Below are 22,475 nucleotides of genomic sequence, written 5' to 3'. Positions count from 1 at the left end.
GTGGGCAAATGAGTGTCAGAGGGTATCAGCGAGTATAAGAAGGCTCAGGGTGTATGGGTGGATAAGGGGCATTTAGCGGGCATCAGAGAACATAAAGGGTGCTGAAAAGGTTCAAGGAGGATAATGGATTCTCTGAGGATATCGGAGAAGATAAGGAGCTCAGGGAGAATCGAAGAGGGCAAGGGGGTGGGGGTTGTGTTCAGTCGGTATCAGGGAGGCAAATTGATCCAGAGTTGTCATCTTCTAAATATTACATTTTCTAAACATCAACGCATTTAATAACAGCAAAAAATGAAGCCGATTGAACCGATAATCTGCCGTGCCCCATGTGGAGGGAATGGGAAGGTAGATTCGGGAGGGAGTGGATATTTGGCAACATTCACGGTTTCCGTTCACACAGCTCAGTGTTGTGTGTTTGTATAACTGGATATCATGAACTAGAGATAAGAGGTTGCATTTTGAACCTTTTATCACCCAGTTTGAGAAATAAACTCAATCCCCAATCCTTCAGTGGCTGGGATAAAATTTCACTGCAAATAAATGCGAGAATCGCCGCAAAGAAGAAGAAATTAAATAACCAAAAACTGGATTGAACCAAAGACCTTTAAATTTTCAGTTTAATGCAACCCCGACTGAGCCATATGGACACAAAAGCAAATGCAACTTTTCGCCATTGTCTTGCAAGAAAATATAACCCCAAAGACGCCTTGCTGTTCATTACCGCACTTCATATATAAACATCACACTCATATATAACCAACCACAGTCCATAGATAAACACCGCACTCATATATACACATCCACTGTTCAAGATATAAACACCGCACTCATATATACACATCCACAGTTCAAGATATAAACAACGCACTCACATACACACACCCACAATTCATATATATAAACATCGAACATATATATACACACCCACAGTTCATATGTCAATACTGCACTCATATATATACATCCATAGTTCATATATAAACATCACACTCATATATACACACCCAGAGTTCATATACAAACATCGCACTCCTGCATACACACCCACAGTTGATATATAAACATCGCACCCACATATACAAATCGACTGTCCATAAACATCTCACGCATATATACACATCCACAGTTCATATATAAACATCGTACTCATAAATACACACCCACAGTTCATATATAAACATCGCACTCAGAGATACTCACCCACAGTTCATATATAAACATCGTACTCATAAATACACACCCACAGTTCATATATAAACATCGCACTCAGAGATACTCACCCACAGTTCATACATAAACATCGTACTCATAAATACACACCCACAGTTCATATATAAACATCGCACTCAGAGATACTCACCCACAGTTCATATATAAACATCGCACCCACATATACAAATCGACAGTCCATATATAAACATCGCACTCATATATGCATACCCACAGTTCATATATAAACATCGCACCCATATATAAGCACCCAGAGTTCATATATAAATATCGCATTCATTAATACTCACCCACAGCTTAGATATAAACATCGCTATTTTTTATTGGTGCGTGGGATGTGGGCGTCCCTGGCGAGGCCAGCATTTATTGCCCATCCCTAATTGCGCTTGAGAAGGTGGTGGTGAGCCGCCTTCCAGAACTGCTGCAGTCCGTGCGGTGAAGCTTCTCCCACAGTGCTGTGAGGAAGGGAGTTCCAGGATTTTGACCCAGCGACGATGAAGGAATGATGATATATTTCCAAGACGGGATGGTGTATGGCTTGGCGGGGAACGTGTAGGTGGTGGTGTTCCCATGTGCCTGCTGCTCTTGTCCTTCTAGGTTGTAGAGGTCGCGGGTTTGGGAGGTGCTGTCTAAGAAGCCTTGGCGAGTTGCTGCAGTGCATCCTGTGGATGGTAAACACTGCAGCCACTGTGCGCCGGTGGTGAAGGAAGTGAATGTTTAGGGTGGTGGATGGGGTGCCAATCAAGCGGGCTGCTTTGTCCTGGATGGTGTCGAGCTTCTTAAGTGTTGTTGGAGCTGCACTCATCCAGGCAAGTGGAGAGTATTCCATCACACTCCTGACTTGTGACTTGTAGATAGGTGAAAGTCTTTGGGGGGTCAGCAGGTGAGTCACTCGCCGCGGAATACCCAGCCTCTGACCTGGTCTTGCAGCCACAATATTTATATGGCTGGTCCAGTTAAGTTTCTGGTCAATGGTGATCCCCAGGATGTTGATGGTGGGGGATTCGGTAATGATAATGCCGTTGAATGTCAAGGGGAGGTGGTTGGACTGTCTCTTGCTGGAGATGGTCATTGCCAGGCACGTGTCTGGTGCGAATGTTACTTGCCACTTATGAGCCCAAGCCTGGATGTTGTCCAGGCCTTGCTGCATACGGGCTGGGATTGCTTCATTATTTGAGGGGTTGCGAATGGAACTGAACACTTTGCAATCATCAGCAAACAACCCCATTTCTGACCTTATGATGGAGGGACGGTCATTGATGAAGCAGCTGAAGATAGTTGGGCCTAGGACACTGCCATGAGGAACTCCTGCAGCAATGTCCTGGGGCTGAGATGTTTGGCCTCCAACAACCACTACCATCTTCCTTTGTGCTAAGTATGACTCCAGCCACTGGAGAGTTTTTCCCCTGATTCCCATTGACTTCAATTTTACTGGAGCTCCTTGGTGCCACATTCGGTCAAATGCTGCCTTGATATCAAGGGCAGTCACTCTCACCTCGCCTCTGGAATTCAGCTCTTTTGTCCATGTTTGGACCAACGCTGTAATGAGGTCTGGAGCCGAGTGGACCTGGCTGAACACAAACAGAGCATCGGTGAGCAGGTTATTGGTGAGTAAGTGCCGCTTGACAGCACTGTCGACGACACCTTCCATCACTTTGCTGATGATTGAGAGTATACTGATGGCCGGTAAATGGCCGGATTGGATTTGTCCTGCTTATTGAGGGCAGGACATACCTGAGCAATTTTCCTCGTTGTCGGGTGGATGCCAGTGTTGTCGCTGTACTGGAATATTTTGGCTAGAGGCGCAGCTCGTTCTGGAGCACAAGCCTTCAGCACGACAGCCGGGATGTTGTCGGGGCCCATAGCCTTTGCTGTATCCAGTGCACCCAGCCGTTTCTTGTTATCACGTGGAGTGATTCGAATTGGCCGAAGACTGGCTTCTGTGATGGTGGAGATATCGGGAGGAGGCCGAGAATGATCATTCATCCGGCACTTCTTCCTGAAGATGGTTGCAAACGCTTCAGCCTTGTCTTTTGCACTCACGTGCTGGACTCCGCCAACATTGAGGATGGGGATGTTTACAGAGCCTCCTCCTCCCGTTAGTTGTTTAATTTTCCACCACCATTCACGACTGGATGTGACAGGACTGCAGAGCTTTGATCCGATCCGTTGGTTCTGGATTCGCTTAGCTCTGTCCATAGCATGTTGCTTCCGCTGTTTAACATGCATGTAGTCCTGAGTTGTAGCTTCACCAGGTAGTCACCAAATTTTTCGGTACGCCTGACGCTGTACCTGGCATGATCTTATGCACTCCACATTGAACCAGGGTTGATCCCCTGGCTTGTTTATGAATGGAAGAGTGAGGAATATGCAGTGTCAAGATATTAAAGATTATCCTGGAATAGAATTCTGCCGCTACTGATGGCCCACAGCACCTCACGGATGCCCAGTTTTGAGCTGCTAGATCTGTTCTGAATCTATCCCATTTAGCGCGCTGATAGTGCCACACAACACGTTGGATGGTATCCTCAGTGCGAAGACGGGACTTCGTCTCCACGAGGACGGTGCGGTGGTCACTCCTACCAATACTGTCATGGACAGATGCATTTGCGACAGGTAGATTGGTGACGACGAGGTCAAGTAACTTTTTCCCTCGTGTTGGTTCTCTCACCATCTGCCGCAGTTCCAGTCTGGCAGTTATGTCCTTCGGGCCTCGGCCAGCTCAGTCAGCAGTGATACGACCGAGCCACTCTTGGTGATGGACATTGAAGTCCTCCATCTAGAGTACATCCTGTGCCCTTGCTACCCTCAGTGCTTCCCCCAAGTGGTGTTCAACATGTAGGAGGATTGATACATCAGCTGAGGGAGGGCGGTTGGTGGTAATCTGCAGGAGCTTTTCTTGCACTTGTTTGACCTGATGCCATGAGATTTCATGGGGTCCAGAGTCAATGTTGAGGACTCCCAGGGCCACTCCCTCCTGACTGTATATCACTGCACCGCCACCTCTGGTCGGTCTGTCCTGCCGGTGGGACAGGACATGCACAGGGATGGTGATGGAAGAATCTTGGACGTTGGCTGAAAGGTATGATTCTGTAAGTATGGCTATGTCAGGCTGTTGCTTGACAAGTCAGTGGGACAGCTCTCCCAATTTTGGCACAAGTCCCCAGATGTTAGTGAGGAGGACTTTGCAGGGTCGACTGGGCTTGGTTTGCCTTTGTCGTGTCCGGTGCCTAGTGGTCAGATGCCGGGTGGTCCGTCCGGTTTTATTCTTATTATGACTTTTATTAGCGAGATTTTACAACTGAGTGGCTTGCTAGGCCTTTTCAGAGGGCAATTAAGAATCAACCACATTGCTGTGGCTCATTTATACTCACTCACAGTTCACATATAAACATCGCATTCATATATACTCACCCACAGTTCATATATAAACATCGCACTCATATTTTTACACCCACAGTTCACATACAAACATCGCTCTCATATATAAACTCATTCGGTTTATAAAGCAACAGCGCGCTCATACACCCACACCCAGTTTATAGCAGCAGATCGGTACCGATCGCCGATAGAGCTCTCAGATTCCGAGAGTCCGAAGTAGCAGCGACCGAACAAATTCTGGATCTCATCCTGAACACAGACCGGTCGATCCACCTGTAAAATTACATCGCACTTGGATATCAGGGAGGGTAATGGTTTCTGAGAATGTATCAGGGAGCCTAATGGCTTCTTAGTGGCGATCCATCGGGGCAAGGGGATCTCAGAGAGGGGAAGGGACTGTCAGAGGGTATCAGAGAGTGCAAGGGGATCTCAGAGCGGGGAAGGGATAGTCAGATGTCATCAGAAAGTGTCAGGGGGCTCAGAGAAGGGAAGGGACTGTCAGAGGGCATCGGAGAGTACATTAAGAACTGAGAGAGGGGATGGACTGGCGAGTCTGAGAGAGTGTAAGGGGGCTCAGGGCAGATCTGTGTAAGGGGCACTCAGTGGGTATGAGAGAAGGTAAAGAACGCTGACAAGGTTCAAAGATGATCATGGACTCTCTGAGGTCAGAGACAGAGTGTATCAGAGAAGTTAAGGAGCTCAGCGAGAATCAAAGAGGGTAAGGGGGGCTCAGGATGTATCAGAGAGGCGAATGGATCCAGAGATATCATCTTCTAAATATTACAATTTCGAACATTCAACATTTTTGATAACAGCAATAAATGAAGCCGATTGAACCGATAATCTGCCGTGTCCCATCTGGAGGGAATGAGAAGGTAGAATCGGGAGGGACTGGATATTTGGCAACGCTCAAGGTTTCATTTCACACAGCTCAGTGTTGTGTCTGTTTTTTAACTGGATTTCATGAACTCGAGAAAAGAGGTTGCAATTTGAAAATTTTATTACCCATTGTGAAAAATAGAACACAAATCGCCCAACGTGGGGCTCGAACCCACGACCCTGAGATTAAGAGTCTCATGCTCTACCGACTGAGCTAGCCGGGCTGGTTGCTAAAATTTTTCCCATTCTATTATTGTAGAGAGACAGCTGTTGGCTTTGCTGCAGGGGTTCAGTTCGTTCTGCAATCTCAGGGTTTCTCCTTCTGTGCACCTGATTTTCATTCTGGAGTCAGTCTGATGCCTTTTGCACGTCATTCAGCACCACGCTGAGCTGAAAAGGAACATCGGAACAGGAGAGGGCCATTCAGCCCCTCTTCCTGCTGTGCCATTCAATTCGATCATGACGTGATCTGCAACTCAACTCTCCTTCCCCGCCTTGGACACAAATCCCTTGGAACCCAAACCGAGAAATGATCTATCAATATCAGTCTTGAAAATTTGAATTGAGCCACAATCCACATCCTTTTGGCCGAGAGAGTTCCAGCTTTCGGCCGTATTTTGTTTGCGAAAGTAATTCCTGATTTCTTGCCTGATTGGTCTGTCTCCAATTTCAAGATTAAAACCCCTCATTATGGATTCCGCCAACATAGAGAGAGATGACACAAAGATAGACAGAATTATAAGCAGTGCAGATGGAAGAATGAGATCACAGAGAGAAATTACTCGATTAAGTGAATGGGCAAAACTGCGGCAAATGGATTTCAACGTAAGCAAGTTTGAGGCCGTCCACTTTGGACCTCAAAAAGATAGATCAGAAAACATATTAATGGATGTCACTCCAAAAAATTAACCTCATGACATTTTGTGTGGATTCGCTTGTTTCTGAAGTCTGCCAAACTTTTAAAAGTTACCGAAATATTGCAATAGGAACCTTATGGCCAGTTCGGGGATCGAACCCGCGACGTTGGCGTTATTAGCACCACGCTCTAACCAACTGAGCTAAACGGCCATGTACACATCTTAGCTTTATGGGCTAACCCGCGTGTTGGGTAGTTTGTGTTTATTTTTACACCGGCTGACATGGTTTTTGGACGAATGTTGATAACATTGTTACTTGTTTCTGTATACATTGTCGAGGATGTAGATCAAAATTAACAAACAAAGAGCACTTTAATGTAACAAATTAAATTCCGATCAATATTATTTTACAAACAATGAACAGCCCATCCATAAAACACTGCCCCGCTATAAAACCTGTGGGCAGGACCCTGAGCTACTGTGAAAATGATATCACCGCAACGTGATTCGATCACGCTGCGTTTTGACGTTGAGTCAGATGTCTGTCTGTCTATCTGTCTGTCTGTTTATCCGTCTGATTGGGTCTCGGCCTTATTCTCAGGTCAGGCTTTTTGTTTGCTGGCTGCAGGCCTCGCTCCCCGACTGACTGAACAACTGCCGGGCCGTGTGTCCGAATCAATGACTGTGACTGACTGTCTGCCCATTTATGGCCACATTTCTGAGTTCCTGCCTTCGCTCTGTGTCGCAGGCCTGTCTCTGTCCCTTAGCATCACAACACACCCACAAGCTTCACGACTGAACGTAGGTTTGGTCAGTCTGTCCTCGCAGGTCCTTCGGAAGCTAATGATTTTGAACTGAATTATTTTTCCTGAGTGACTTGTGAAGTTTGGTTCAGTGATATGTTTGCGAAAGAGAACGGAGGAAATAGTTAGTGTGCAACTCGACATTTCTCTACATCGGAATAGAAAACGTGATTGGATGGATAGAAGAGGTCTGAAAGGATGGCCGATCGGCTGTGGGTGGCACCGAATTCTGCAGTGGCTGCAGTGGTTCATTACCGGTAATGAAAATGAGGTAATATACTACCACAAGCTGCCGGTGAAAATCATTCAATTTCCCAAACTTGACCCACCGAATCAAATGAAGCTGCTGGGAAAGCGACAAGACAACGCCGGTCTATCGGGCATCGTTTGAAGCAACTGGCAGTTTAAAGTAGCATCGACAGCCGTGGAAGCACTGCCATGTGCCGCTGCGAGCGCCGAGTGGTTGAAGCGTTAAATTCAATATCAAATGGAGTTTTCCTTCGCAGGTTTGATTTCTGCTCGCTGAATTATTGTTTAAAGATCCGTTCAATGCTCAAATGAATGAACTGGATCTAATTCACTTCATTTATCTCTCTCAGAGCATGAGAGATACTCGAGCGTGGCCGGCGCTTTTAATTGGGTGCCCAATGTACTCTTGCAAAATTCAAATACACAAGAAAGAATCTTGCCCAATCTGCAACTAAAATTCTGCTACTTTGCAGAACCACCCATTTATAAGCGACTTTATTTACATGAATCTCTCTATCTCTCCTTGTCTCTATGTTGTCTACTGATGGACTTCTCAGGCTTCCTGGAACGGTGAAGACTGATCTCACCTGCAACACCAGCAGGGAAAGGTAAAGGAAAAAATGTCTGAGACGGTCGGAAATGTAAAGGTGCAACCCAGCTGATAAATTCTTAGCTAATGTCTCCACATTTTTGTCTCTTCGCCCTCACAGTGAAAGAAAACAGCAATGTGAGTAAAATATACTTATGATAGCTTGTATACTCTGACGATGCCGAGACAGATGCCAATGTAGCTTCAGATTAACTAATTCTGAAAAGTATTATTTGAAAAAACAAGTCGTACATTGTAAACGAATTTAGTAAAGAGAGGCTAATATTGTTGACTGGAAATAGGTCGTGTACAACTTGATATTGCTGTATTTTGGAATAGAAAACGAGATTGGGTGGACAGAAGCGGTTGAAAAGGATAGCCGATCGGCTGAAGACTATGGTGAAATTTTAGACCGGCTGCAGGGCTTTCTGGCAAGCGGCTCGTTGGTCTAGGGGTATGATTCTCGCTTTGGGCGTTTTTCTAATGGAATATGCGAGAGGTCCCGGGTTCAAATCCCGGACGAGCCCTGTTATCTCACTGCTTTTTAGTGAAAAGTCACCAATTGGATTCTGACATCTTTGCAGTTGTTCGAATTGAATTATATTTGAGCTCCAGAGGACAAAGTGCAGAAGTTTCCAAGGCGCAACACACAGGGAGTAAATAAAATGTCTCAAGATGATGTGGAGATTGAAGCTGAATGTGAATTTACCCCAATTTAGGCGGTCTCATTGATATTAGATGACGGGATCGAGAACCACATATCCAAGTTTGCCGATGACACAAAGATAGACAGAATTATAAGCAGTGTGGATGGAAGAATGAGATTACAGAGAGATATTACTAGATTAAGTGAATGGGCAAAACTGTGGCAAATGGATTTCAACGTAAGCAAGTTTGAGGCCGTCCACTTTGGACCTCAAAAAGATAGATCAGAAAACATATTAATGGATGTTACTCCAAAAAATTGACCTCATGACATTTTGTGTGGATTCGCTTGTTTCTCAAGTCTGCCAAACTTTTAAAAGTTACCAAAATATTGCAATAGGAACCTTATGGCCCGCACGGGGATCGAACCCGCGACCTTGGCTTTATTAGCACCACGCTCTAACCAACTGAGCTAACCGGCCATGTAGACATCTTAGCTTTATGGGCTTACCCGCGTGTTGGGTAGTTTGTGTTTATTTTTACACCAGCTGACAGGGTTTTACAACGAATATTGAATAAACCACATCCCTTAAACATTGTTACTTGTTTCTGTATATACTGTCGAGGATGTAGATCAAAATTAACAAACAAAGAGCACTTTAATGTCACAAATTAAATTCCGATCAATATTATTTACCAACAATGAACAGCCCATCCATAAAACACTGCCCCGCTTTCAAACCTGTGGGCAGGACCCTGAGCTGCTGTGAAAATGATATCACCTCAACGTGATTCGATCACGCTGCGTTTTGACGTTGAGTCAGATGTCTGTCTGTCTATCCGTCCGATTGGGTCTCTGCCTTATTCTCAGGCCAGGCTTTTTGTTTGCTGGCTGCAGGGCTCGCTCCCCGACTGACTGAACAACTGCCGGGCCGTGTGTCCGAATCAATGACTGTGACTGACTGTCTGCCCATTTATGGCCACATTTCTGAGTTCCTGCCTTCGCTCTGTGTCGCAGGCCTGTCTCTGTCCCTTAGGATGACAACACACCCACAAGCTGCACGACTGAACGCAGGTTTGGTCAGTCTGTCCTCGCAGGTCCTTCGGAAGCTAATGATTTTGAACTGAATTATTTTTCCTGAGTGACTTGTGAAGTTTTGTTCAGTGATATGTTTGCGAAAGAGAACGGAGGTCATAGTTTGTGTGCAACTCGACATTTCTCTACATCGGAATAGAAAACGTGATTGGATGGATAGAAGAGGTCTGAAAGGATGGCCGATCGGCTGTGGGTGGCACCGAATTCTGCAGTGGCTGCAGTGGTTCATTACCGGTAATGAAAATGAGGTAATATACTACCACAAGCTGCCGGTGCAAATCATTCAATTTCCCAAACTTGACCCACCGAATCAAATGAAGCTCGTGGGAAAGCTACAAGACAACGCCGGTCTATCGGGCATCGTTTGAAGCAACTGGCAGTTTAAAGTGGCATCTACAGCCATGCAAGTACTGCCATGTGCCGCTGCGATCGACGAGTGGTTGAAACGTTAAATTCAAGATGAAATGGAGTTTTCCTTCGCAGGTTTGATTTCTGCTCGCTGAATTATTGTTTAAAGATCCGTTCAATGCTCAAATGAATGAACTGGATCTAATTCACTTCATTTATCTCTCTCAGAGCATGAGAGATACTCGAGCGTGGCCGGCGCTTTTAATTGGGTGTCCAATGTACTCTTGCAAAATTCAAATACACAAGAAAGAATCTTGCCCAATCTGCAACTAAAATTCTGCTACTTTGCAGAACCACCCATTTATAAGCGACTTTATTTGGATGAATCTCTCTATCTCTCCTTGTCTCTTGTCTCTATGTTGTCCCCTGATGGACTTCTCAGGCTTCCTGGAACGGTGAAGGCTGATCGAACCTGCAACACCAGCAGGGAAAGGTAAAGGAAAAATAGACTGAGACGGTCGGAAAAGTAAAGGTGCAACCCAGCTGATAAATTCGCAGCTAATGTCTCCACATTTTTGTCTCTTCGCCCTCACAGTGAAAGAAAACAGCAATGTGAGTAAAATATACTCATGGTAGCTTGTATACTCTGACGATGCCGAGACAGATGCCAATGCAGCTTCAGATTAACTAATTCTGAAAAGAATTATTTGAAAAAACAAGTCGTACATTGTAAACGAATTTAGTAAAGAGAGGCTAATATTGGTGACTGGAAATAGGTCGTGTACAACTTGATATTGCTGTATTTTGGAATAGAAAACGAGATTGGGTGGACAGAAGCGGTTGGAAAGGATAGCCGATCGGCTGAAGACTATGGTGAAATTTTAGACCGGCTGCAGGGCTTTCTAGCAAGCGGCTCGTTGGTCTAGGGGTATGATTCTCGCTTTGGGCGTTTTTCTAATGGAATATGCGAGAGGTCCCGGGTTGAAATCCCGGACGAGCCCTGTTATCTCACTGCTTTTTAGTGAAAAGTCACCAATTGGATTCTGACATCTTTGCAGTTGTTCGAATTGAATTATATTTGAGCTCCAGAGGACAAAGTGCAGAAGTTTCCAAGGCGCAACACACACGGAGTAAATAAAATGTCTCAAGATGATGTGGAGATTGAAGCTGAATGTGAATTTACCCCAATTTAGGCGGTCTCATTGATATTAGATGACGGGATCGAGAACCACATATCCAAGTTTGCCGATGACACAAAGATAGACAGAATGATAAGCAGTGTGGATGGAAAAATGAGATAACAGAGAGATATTACTGGATTAAGTGAATGGGCAAAACTGCGGCAAATGGATTTCAACGTAAGCAAGTGTGAGGCCGTCCACTTTGGACCTCAAAAAGATAGATCAGAAAACATATTGATGGATGTTACTCCAAAAAATTGACCTCATGACATTTTGTGTGGATTTGCTTGTTTCTGAAGTCTGCCAAACTTTTAAAAGTTACCAAAATATTGCAATAGGAACCTTATGGCCCGTCCGGGGATCGAACCCGCGACCTTGGCGTTATTTGCACCACGCTCGAACCAACTGTGCGAACCAGCCATGTACACGTCTTAGCTTTATGGGTTTACCCGCGTGTTGGGTCGTTTGTGTTTATTTTTACACCAGCTGACAGGGTTTTACAACGAATATTGAATAAACCACATCCCTTAAACATTGTTACTTGTTTCTGTATATACTGTCGAGGATGTTGATCAAAATTAACAAACAAAGAGCACTTTAATGTAACAAATTAAATTCCGATCAATATTATTTTACTAACAATGAACAGCCCATCCATAAAACACTGCCCCGCTATAAAACCTGTGGGCAGGACCCTGAGCTACTGTGAAAATGATTTCACCGCAACGTGATTCGATCACGATGCGTTTTGACGTTGAATCAAATGTCTGTCTGTCTATCTGTCTGTCTGTTTATCCGTCTGATTGGGTCTCGGCCTTATTCTCAGGCCAGGCTTTTTGTTTGCTGGCTACAGGCCTCGCTCCCCGACTGACAGAACAACTACCGGGCCGTGTGTCAGAATCAATGACTGTGACTGACTGTCTGCCCATTTGTGGCCACATTTCTGAGTTCCTGCCTTCGCTCTGTGTGGCAGGCCTTTCTCTGTCCCTTCGGATCACAACACACCCACAAGCTTCACGACTGAACGCAGGTTTGGTCAGTCTGTCCTCGCAGGTCCTTCGGAAGCTAATGATTTTGAACTGAATTATTTTTCCTCAGTGACTTGTGACGTTTTGTTCAGTGATATGTTTGCGAAAGAGAACGGAGGAAATAGTTCGTGTGCAACTCGACATTTCTCTACATCGGAATAGAAAACGTGATTGGATGGATCGAAGAGGTCTGAAAGGATGGCCGATCGGCTGTGGGTGGCACCGAATTCTGCAGTGGCTGCAGTGGTTCATTATCGGTAATGAAAATGAGGTGATATACTACCACAAGCTGCCGGTGCAAATCGTTCAAATTCCCAAACTTGACCCACCGAATCAAATGAAGCTCCTGGGAAAGCTACATGACAACGCCGGTCTATCGTGCTTCGCTTGAAGCAACTGGCAGTTTAAAGTGGCATCCACAGCCATGCAAGTACTGCCATGTGCCGCTGCGATCGCCGAGTGGTTGAAGGGTTAAATTCAAGATCAAATGGAGTTTTCCTTCGCAGGTTTAATTTCTGCTCGCTGAATTATTGTTTAAAGATCCGTTCAATGCTCAAATGAATGAACTGGATCTAACTCACTTCATTTGTCTCTCTCAGAGCATGAGAGATACTCGAGCGTGGCCGGCGCTTTTAATTGGGTGCCCAATGTACTCTTGCAAAATTCAAATACACAAGAAAGAATCTTGCCCAATCTGCAACTAAAATTCTGCTACTTTGCAGAACCACCCATTTATAAGCGACTTTATTTGGATGAATCTCTCTATCTCTCCTTGTCTCTTGTCTCTATGTTGTCCCCTGATGGACTTCACAGGCTTCCTGGAACGGTAAAGGCTGATCTAACCTGCAACACCAGCAGGGAAAGTTAAAGAAAAAAAAGTCCGAGACGGTAGGAAATGTAATGGTGCAACCCAGCTGATAAATTCGGAGCTGATGTCTCCACATTTTTGTCTCTTCGCCCTCACAGTGAAAGAAAACAGCGTTATAAGTGAAGTACACTGATGGTAACTTATATTCTATGACGATGCCGAGACAGATGACAATGTTGCTTCAGATTAACTAATTCTGAAAAGTCTTATTTGATAAAACAAGTCGTTCATTGGAAACGAATTTGGTAAAGAGAGACTAATATTGGTGACTGGAAATAGTTAGTGTAAAACTTGATGTTGCTGCACATCGGAATAGAAAACGAGATTGGATGGGCAGAAGAGGTCTGAAAGGATGGCCAATCGGCTGAAGACGGTGGTATGATTCTCGCTTCGGGTGTTTCAACTTCGTGAATATGCGAGAGGTCCCGGGTTCAAATCCCGGACGAGCCCTTTTATGTCACTGTTTCTGTGTTCGAAGTCACCAATTGGATTTTGATATCTTTGCAGTTATTAGAATTGAATTATATTTGAGCTCCAGAGGACAGAGTGTGGAAGTTTCCAAGGCGCAACACACACGGAGTAAATAAAATGTCTCAAGATGATGTGGAGATTGAAGCTGAATGTGAATTTACCCCAGTTTGACCGGTCTGATTGATATTAGATGACGGGATCGAGAATGACATGTCCAAGTTTGCCGATGACAGAATTGTAAGCAGTGTAGATGGAAGAATGAGATTACAGAGAGATATTACTAGATTAAGTGAATTGGCAAAACTGTGGCAAATGGATTTCAATGTAGGCACGTGTGAGGCCGTCCACTTTGGACCTAAAAATGTTACATCAGAATACTTTCCAAATGGTGAATTGCTCGAAACTCTTGAGGTCCAAAGGGACTTAGGGGTCCATGTACATACATCATTAAACTGTCATGGACAGGTACAGGAAATAATCAAATAGTCAAATAGAATGTTGGCCTTTATATCTGGAGGGTTAGAATACAAGGGGTTAGAAGTCATGCTTCAGTTGTACAAAGTTCCTGGTTCGGCCAAACCTGGAGTACTGTGATCAGTTCTGAGCACCTTAGGAGTGATATATTGGCCTTGGAGGGAGTGAAGCATAGATTTACCAGAATGGTATCTGGATTCCCAGCGCTAAATTATGAGGAGAGATTACACAAACTAGGGTTGTTGTGGGGAAAATGCTGGAGTCTATAATTAAGGATAGGGTGACTGAACACCTCGAGAATTTACAGTTAATCAGAGAGAGCCAGCATGGATTTGTGAAAGGTAGGTCGTGCTTGACAATGCTGATTGAATTTTTTGAAGAGGTGACTAAAGTAGTGGACAAGGGAATGTCAATGGATGTTATTCATATGGACTTCCAGAAGGCATTTGATAAGGTCCCACATCAGAGATTGTTAGCGAAGATAGAAGCCCATGGAATCGAAGAAAAAGTACGGACTTGGTTAGAAAGTTGGCTGAGCGAAAGGCGACAGAGAGTAGGGATGGGTAGGTACTCACATTGGCAGGATATGACCAGTGGAGTCCCGCAGGGATCTGTCTTAGGGCCTCAATTATTTACAATATTCATTAACGACTTAGATGAAGGCATCGAAAGTCTCATATCTAAGTTTGCCGATGACATAAAGATTGGTAACATTGTAAGCAATGTTGATGAAAACATAAAATTACAAAGCGATATTGATCGATTAGGTGAATGGGCAAAACTGTGGCAAATGGAATTCAATGTAGACAAATGTGAGGTCATCCAATTTGGATCAAAAAAGGATAGAACAGGGTCCTTTCTAAATGGTAAAAAGTTAAAAACAGTGAATGTCCAAAGGGACTTAAGGGTTCAGGTACATAGATCATTGAAGTGTCATGATCAGGTGCAGAAAATAATCAAGAAGGCTAATGGAATGCTGGCCTTTATAACTAGAGGACTAGAGTACAAGGAGGCAGAAGTTATGCCAGAGCCGTACAAAACCCTGGTTAGACCACACCTGGAGTACTGTGTGCAGTTTTGGGCACCGCACCTTCGGAAGGACATATTGACCTTGGAGGCAGTGCAGCGTAGCTTTACTAGAATGATACCCGGACTTCAAGGTTTAAGTTACGAGGAGAGATTACACAAATTGGGGTTGCATTCTCTACAGTTTAGAAGGTTAAGGGGTGATCTGATCGAAGTTATTAGGGGAACAGATAGGGTGGATAGAGAGAAACTATTTCCACTGATTGGGGATTCTAGGAGTAGATGGCACAGTCTAAAAATTAGAGCCAGACCTTTCAGGAGTGAGATTAGAAAACATTTCTACACACAAAGGGTTGTAGAAGTTTGGAACTCTCTTCCGCGAACGGCAATTAATACTAGCTCAATTGCTAAATTTAAATCTGAGATAGACAGATTCTTTTTGGCAACCAAAGGTATTAAGGGATATGGGCCATAGGCAGGTATATGGAGTTAGATCACAGATCAGCCATGATCTTATCAAATGGCAGAGCAGGAACGAGGGGCTGAACGGCCTATTCCTGTTCCTATGTTGCATTCCCTAGAATTCAGAAGATTAAGGGGTGATTTGATCGAAGTTTCAAGATATTAAGGGGAACTGAAGGGGTAGATAGAGAGAAACTATTTCCGCTGGTTGGGCAGTCTAGGATTAGGGAACATAGCGTAAAAATTAGAGCCAGGACTTTCAGGAATAAAGTTAGGAAACACTTCTACACGCAAAGGTTGGTAGAAGTTTGGAACACGGTTCAGCAAACGGCAGGTGAAGCTCCCTCAATTGTTAATTTTAAATCTTAGATTGATAGGTTTTTGTTAACCGAAGTTACGAAGAGATATGGGGCTGAGGCGGTTATAGGGAGTTAGGTCACAGGTCAGACATTTTTAAAATATTCATGGAATGTGGGCGTCGCTGGCAAGGCCAGCATTTATTGTCCATCCCTAACTGCCCTTGAGAATGTGGTCGTGAGCCGTCTTCTTCAACTGCTGAAGTCCGTGTGGTGAAGGTTCTCCCACAGTGCTGTGAGGTTAGGAGTTCCAGGATTTTTACCCAGTGACGACGAGGGAACGGCGATATATTTCCAAGTCGGGACGGGGTGTGAATTGCAGAGGAACGTGCAGCCGGTTTTGTTCCCATGTGCCTGCTGCTCTTTTCCTTCTAGTTGGTAGAGGTCGTGGGTTTGGGAGGTGCTGTTGAAGAAGCCTTGGCGAGTTGCTGCAGTGCATCCTGTGGATGGTACACACTGCAGCCACTGTGCACCGGTGGTGAAGGGAGTGAATGTTTAGTGTGGAGGATGGGGTGCCAATCAAGCGGGCTGCTTTGTCCTGGATGGTGTCGAGCTTCTTGAGTGTTGTTGGAGCTGTACCCATCCAGGCAAGTGGAGATTATTCCATCACCTTCCTGATTTATGCCATGTCGATGGTGGAAAGACTTTGGAGAATGAGGAGGTGATTCACTCGCCACAGAATACCCAGCCGCTGACCTGCTCTTGTCGCCAGAGTATTTATGTGGTTGGTCCAGTTAAGTTTCTGATCCGTTGTCACCCCCAGGATGTTGATTTGAGTGATTCTGCGATGGTAATGTCGTTGAAAGTCAAGGCGAGGTGGTTAGAAAGTCTCTTGACTGGCACTTGTCTGGCGCGAATGTTACTTGCCACTTATGAGCCCAAGCCTGGATGTTGTCCAGGTCTTGCTGCATGCGGGCTCGGACGGCTTCATTATCTGAGGGGTTGCGAATGGAAATGAACACTGTGCAATCATCAGCGAACATCCCCATTTCTGACGTTATGATGGAGGGAAGGTCATTGATGAAGCAGCTGAAGATGGTTGGGCCTAGGACACTGCCCTGAGGAACTCCTGCAGCAATGTCCTGGGGCTGAGATGATTGGCCTCCAACAAACTCTACCATCTTCCTTTGTGCTCGGTATGACTCCAGCCACTGGAGAGTTTTCTCCCTGATTCCCATTGACTTCAAATTTACTCGGGCTTCTTGATGTCACACTCGGTCAAATGCTGCCTTGCTGTCAAGGGCAGTCACTCTCACCTCACCTCTGGAATTCAGCTCTTTTGTCCATGGTAGGACCAAGGCTGTCATGAGATCTGGAGCCTGTTTGTCCTGGTGGAACCCAAACTGAGCATCGGTGAGCAGGTTATTGGTGACTTCGTGCCGCTTGACAGCGCTGTCCACGACACCTTCCATCACTTTGCTGATGATTGAGAGCAGACTGATGGTGCGGCAATTGGCCAGATTCGATTTGTTCTGCTTTTTGTGGACTGAATTGCGGAACAGACTCGATGGGCGAGATGGCCGACTCCTGATCCCGTGTTCCTCATTGGTGCATCGCATTGATAAGCAGGCGAGAATTCAATGCCAATACCACCAATCCTCCCATGGCCATTTGCTGCATGTGTCCGTTTGGAATCCTGTTTGAAAGCACATGCAGTCTGGCGGAGGTACTGTGATCCCCCTCCTCAGTCTGACCCACAGCTGTGCAAGAATTACTTTGTGCAGCTGCAATGGCCTCGTGTTTGAAACGTTAGACTCACACCCCACTCGGGTTTTCTTGCCCCGGTTTGAATTCTACTCGGTGAGTTACTGTTTAACGATCTGTTCAATGTCCAAATGAATAAACTAGAGCTAATTGACCGCGTTTACCTATTTCAAAGCAGGAGAGGCATTCCACCGTGGCGGGCGACCAATGCTTTCTTTCAAGATTTCAAGACACGAGAAGGATTATCTCCCAATCAGCAACTTAAATTCTGCTAGATTGCAGAACCTGGCATTAATACTCTTTGTTTATTTCCTTGCATCTCTGTATCCGTCACTGACTCTGTCTCTTGTCGACAAGTGTTTAATTTTTTACATACATTATTCATGTGTATAATATATTATATAATAATTCATGTGTTTAATTTATTATCGAAATAATTCAATTGTTTAACTTATATAAATAATTCAATAGTTTAACTTAATATATCAATAATGGAATTGTTTAATGTATTATATAATGAAATTGTTTAATTGATTGCATAAATACTTCATGTTTAATGTATCATATAAATAATTCATTTTTAAAATTTGTTATATCATCAACTGTTTAATTTATTATATAAAGAACACAAGTCTTTAATTTGTTAATACAAAATTCAATTGTTTAATTTCTTTTATAATAATTTGTGTTTAATTTATTGTATAAATAATTCAATAGCTTAATTGGTTATCTAAATAATTCAATTGATTAATTTATCATATGACTAAATCAATTGTTTAATTTATTATATGAATAGTTCAATCCTTTAATTTTATGTATAAATAATTCAATTGTTTAATTTATAATATAAAGACAAGTGTTTAATTTATTGTATAAATAATTCAATTGTTTAATTTACAGTATAAACAATTTAACTGTTTCATTTATTATACAATTTATTCAAGTGTTTATTTTTATATAAACACTTCAAATGTTTAATTATCAAAATAATTAAAATGTTCAATTTATTATAAAAATAACTCAATAGTTTGTTATATAAATAATTCAATAGTTTCATTTATTATAAAAATAATTCATTAATTTAATTTATAATTGAAATAATTCAATTGGTTTATTTATTATATAAATAATTCAAGTGTATATTTTATTATATAAATAATTCACGTGTTTAATTGTTATAAATAAATTTTAAAATGTAATTATATAATAAATTAAAGGGTTTAATTTATTATACAAATAATTCAATCGTTTAATGTATTATCCAAATAATTCAATTGATAGAATTCTCAGGCTTCCTTGAATGGTGAAAGCTGATCTAACCAGCAACACCAGCTGGCTGAGACGGTAGGAAAAGTAAAGTTAAAACGCAGCTGATGAGTTCGTAGCCAATATCTCCACATTTATGGAGCTTCAGAGCAATTCATTCAGCAAAGTGTTTCATGATAATGCAAGTCGTACATTCAAAACGAATTTGGTGAAGAAAGGATAATATTGTTGACTTGAAATAATAAGTGTTGAATCTGATATCGCTGTATATCATATATTGTAGAAGAAAGCGAGAATGGACGGATATTGTGTTCTGGAAGGATGGCTGATCGGCTGTGTGACAGCGAAATTTTACATTGGCTGCACGGCTCTGTTGCCAGTTGATCTTTGGATCTGATTCCCGCTCAGGCAATTTCACTGGTTCAAATCCAGGAGCTCTTATTCACTTTCACTGGATTTCCCACTAAAGCCCAAACAAAGTTTCACTCTCTTCGGTCCTCCATAAATCCTGATGTCGCAGCCTCTCTCACTCCGGGAGCTGGCGAACAGCAGAAAACTGATGGTTTTGTTGTCGCATCTGGAATGCGGTTTTGAACTGTTGCTATTCGCCGAGACAGCGCTGCAGGAGCCTTTAATGATCTCGTTCAGTGAAGAGAGACCGGAAGGCGGCTCCCAGACGGGGCTCAGGCCGGGACCGGGCAGCGGCTGGATGAGAGAGCGGGGCTCCTGCGCTGTTGCTGTTGCTGCTTCCGCCTCTGTGAGTTCGTGCGGCGGTCGGTACTGATCTCCCTCTCATGGATACGGCTCCAACTATTGGTTGTGGGCCTCGTGGCGCAACGGTTGCGCGTCTGATTTCAATATCGGATAAATGCGTGTTCGATTCACGTTTCCACGGCGGTTAAATGTCTCTCTGTTTTATAGCGGTGCCGTCTTTTTGGGATGGGCTGTTCACTGTTTGTAAAATAAAAATTATTGTGGAATCATAGAATGGACACAGTACAGAAGGAGGCCATTCTACCTATCGAACCCATGCCGGCTTTATGTAAGAGCAACTCAGTTAGGCCCTTTCCTCGTAGCCCTGCATTTTTTCCCCTTCAAGTATTTATCAAATTCCTTTTTGAAAGCCACGATTGAATCTGCTTCCACCACCCTTTCAGGAAGCGCATTCCAGATTATAAGTATTCGCTGCGTAAAAAAGTTTTTCCTCATGTCGCCTTTGGTTCTTTTGCCAATCACCTCAAATCTGTGTCCTCTGGCTCCCGACAGTTCCGCCAATGGGAACAGCTTCTCTTTATTTATTTTATCTGAACCCTTCATGACTTTGAAAACTTCTATCAAATCTCCTCTGAACCTTCTCTGCTCTAAGGGAACAATCCCAGCACGCGGCAAATGCGGTCAATTGGTTCCAATTCATTTATGTGAGCATTAAACGGACCTTTAAACAGTGGCCATGTTTTATGGAAGCCTGAGCTGGTGGTCAAAGGTGCGTGGATCCAATGTCTGGGGTGTTTCTGGGTTCAAATTTCACCACTGACAGAATTTTTGGCAATGTTCATTTTGACCTGTTCACAGAAAACCCGATTGTAGAGCGATGGAGCAGAGGATGTGAAAGTAGCTGAAAGTGAAAGTGCAGATATTATTTTCATCACGGGGACAGGACACGTTTCCACAGGTGAGGACCTCTCACCTGAAGATTCTTTCTAGCAGAGTGGGACAGGTGATCAGAGTGACGGGACTCTAACGGCGCAATCGGTCAGTGCGCGGTCTTTTTATACCGTAGATTCTGGGGAAATGCCGAGGTTGTTAATTCGAGTCTCAGCTAGATCAAACAATCCTTTTGCTTGTGAACATTTCGACCGGAGTTGAAGGTACAATTGGTATGTTCGAAAATGTATCAACTTATTTGAATTGCCATGTGGTTCCTCCGGACCACGCTGTTGCAATAGCAGATGAGATGTTTAGTATTACTTGTTTACAGGAGGGAGGCTGCGGTTTTGGAGACGCAAACTATGATTTTCATCTATTTACAAATCGTGGGATTTAACTGGAAATTTAAACCAGCGCCTCCGACCGCTCAGCCAGGATACTTTCCATCCTACACTTCAGGAGCTAGTTTTACAGGAATAGAATTACTGCAAGCAAGAATTCGAATCCTCAAACTCCAATGCTCACACGTAAACCTCTCGGCATTGTGATAATATACACTCTACCATAAGTATACTTCAATCAAATTAGTGTTTTGTTTCACTGTGAGAGCGAAGAGACATTGATGTGTAGGCATTGGCTGCAGCAGCTGGCTTGCACCTTTACTTTTCCTACTGTCTCAGTCTTTTATTTCTTTACCCTTCTCTGCTGGTGTTGCAGGTTACATCAGCCTTCGCCGTTCAAGGAAACCTGAGAAGTCCATCGGGGACAACGCAGAGAGAGAAGAGCCAGAGACAGGGAGATATAGAGGGATGAATGCAAAGAAAATAAGGTGTATAAATGTCAGGTTTAGCAAACCAGCAGAATTTAAGTTACAGATTCCGTCTCCGGATCTTGCAAGAGAAGTTTTAACATCCAATTGAAAGCATCGGCCACGCTGTTGTATCTGTCATGCTGGGAGAGAGGTAAATAAGGTTAATTAACAACAATTAATCTGTTTGAGCATTGAAGAGATCTTTAAACAGTAGCGCTTCCAACAGAATTCAAACCTACGCAGGAAAACCCCAATTGGAATTTTGAGCCCAACGTTTCAACCATTCGGCCATCGCAGCTGTCAACCCCATGTTCGTGCAGACAGAATTCCAAATGGACACATGCAGGGACTCTCGGTCCGAGCATTGGTGGTTCAGGGGTAGAATTCTCGCTTGCTATATGAGAGACCCGGGCTCGATTCCCAGCCAATGTAGGAACGTTTTGCATTCTGCACCAATAAGTAACTTCGGAACAGGGTCCAATGGTCACTGTTTCAAGGTCTGTTCAATGCTCAAATGAATTGGAACGAATTGACCGCATTTGCCGCGAGCTGGAGTTGTTCCCCTTCGAGCAGAGAAAATTCAGAGGAGATTTGATCGAAGTGTTCAAAATCATGAAGGGTTCAGATGAAATAAAGAAAGAAGAGCTTTTCTAATTTGCGGAATGGTCTGGAACCACAGGACACAGAATTGAGGTGATTGGCAAAAGAACCAAAGGCAACATGAGGGAAAACTTTTTAAAGCAGTGAATAGTTATAATCTGGGATGCGCTGTCTGTGAGTGTGGTGGAAGCAGATTCAATCGTGGCTTTTAAAAATGAATGGATGAACACTTGATGGGGAAAATGCAGAGCAACGGGGAAAGTGCCCGGGAATGGGAAGAACTGGATTGCTCTTACAAAAGGCAGGTACGGGATTGATGGGTCGGACGGTCCATTGTATGATTCCATGATAATTGTTATTTTACAAATAGTGAACACACCATCCGCTGTGAAATAGAGTCAGCGAGACACTGAAACGCCGTGAAAATGTTTATGACCCCGACGTGATTCGAACACGCATCCTTCTGATCTGGAGTCAGACGCGCTACCGTTGCGCCACGAGGTC

The 22,475-nt window shown here is 43.8% G+C and overlaps 5 non-coding genes across 5 annotated transcripts; 1 reads left to right on the top strand and 4 right to left on the bottom strand.

Annotated features, from left to right (window-relative positions):
* Positions 1-5,641: 5,641 nt before the first annotated feature.
* On the bottom strand, positions 5,642-5,714 carry trnak-cuu (transfer RNA lysine (anticodon CUU)). The gene has a single exon. It is a non-coding gene; the product is annotated as a tRNA-Lys (tRNA).
* A 770-nt stretch (positions 5,715-6,484) lies between these two features.
* Positions 6,485-6,558, bottom strand: trnai-aau (transfer RNA isoleucine (anticodon AAU)). Its single transcript has one exon. It is a non-coding gene; the product is annotated as a tRNA-Ile (tRNA).
* Positions 6,559-8,425: 1,867 nt separating this feature from the next.
* On the top strand, positions 8,426-8,515 carry trnap-ugg (transfer RNA proline (anticodon UGG)). Its single transcript is given in 2 exon segments — positions 8,426-8,461; positions 8,480-8,515. It is a non-coding gene; the product is annotated as a tRNA-Pro (tRNA).
* Positions 8,516-9,041: 526 nt separating this feature from the next.
* On the bottom strand, positions 9,042-9,115 carry trnai-aau (transfer RNA isoleucine (anticodon AAU)). Its single transcript has one exon. It is a non-coding gene; the product is annotated as a tRNA-Ile (tRNA).
* A 13,288-nt stretch (positions 9,116-22,403) lies between these two features.
* Positions 22,404-22,475, bottom strand: trnaw-cca (transfer RNA tryptophan (anticodon CCA)). Its single transcript has one exon. It is a non-coding gene; the product is annotated as a tRNA-Trp (tRNA).

This window comes from Heptranchias perlo, chromosome 20 (genome assembly GCF_035084215.1).
Source record: "Heptranchias perlo isolate sHepPer1 chromosome 20, sHepPer1.hap1, whole genome shotgun sequence".
Lineage (NCBI taxonomy): Eukaryota > Metazoa > Chordata > Chondrichthyes > Hexanchiformes > Hexanchidae > Heptranchias > Heptranchias perlo.
This window is presented reverse-complemented; position numbering and strand designations above follow the sequence as displayed.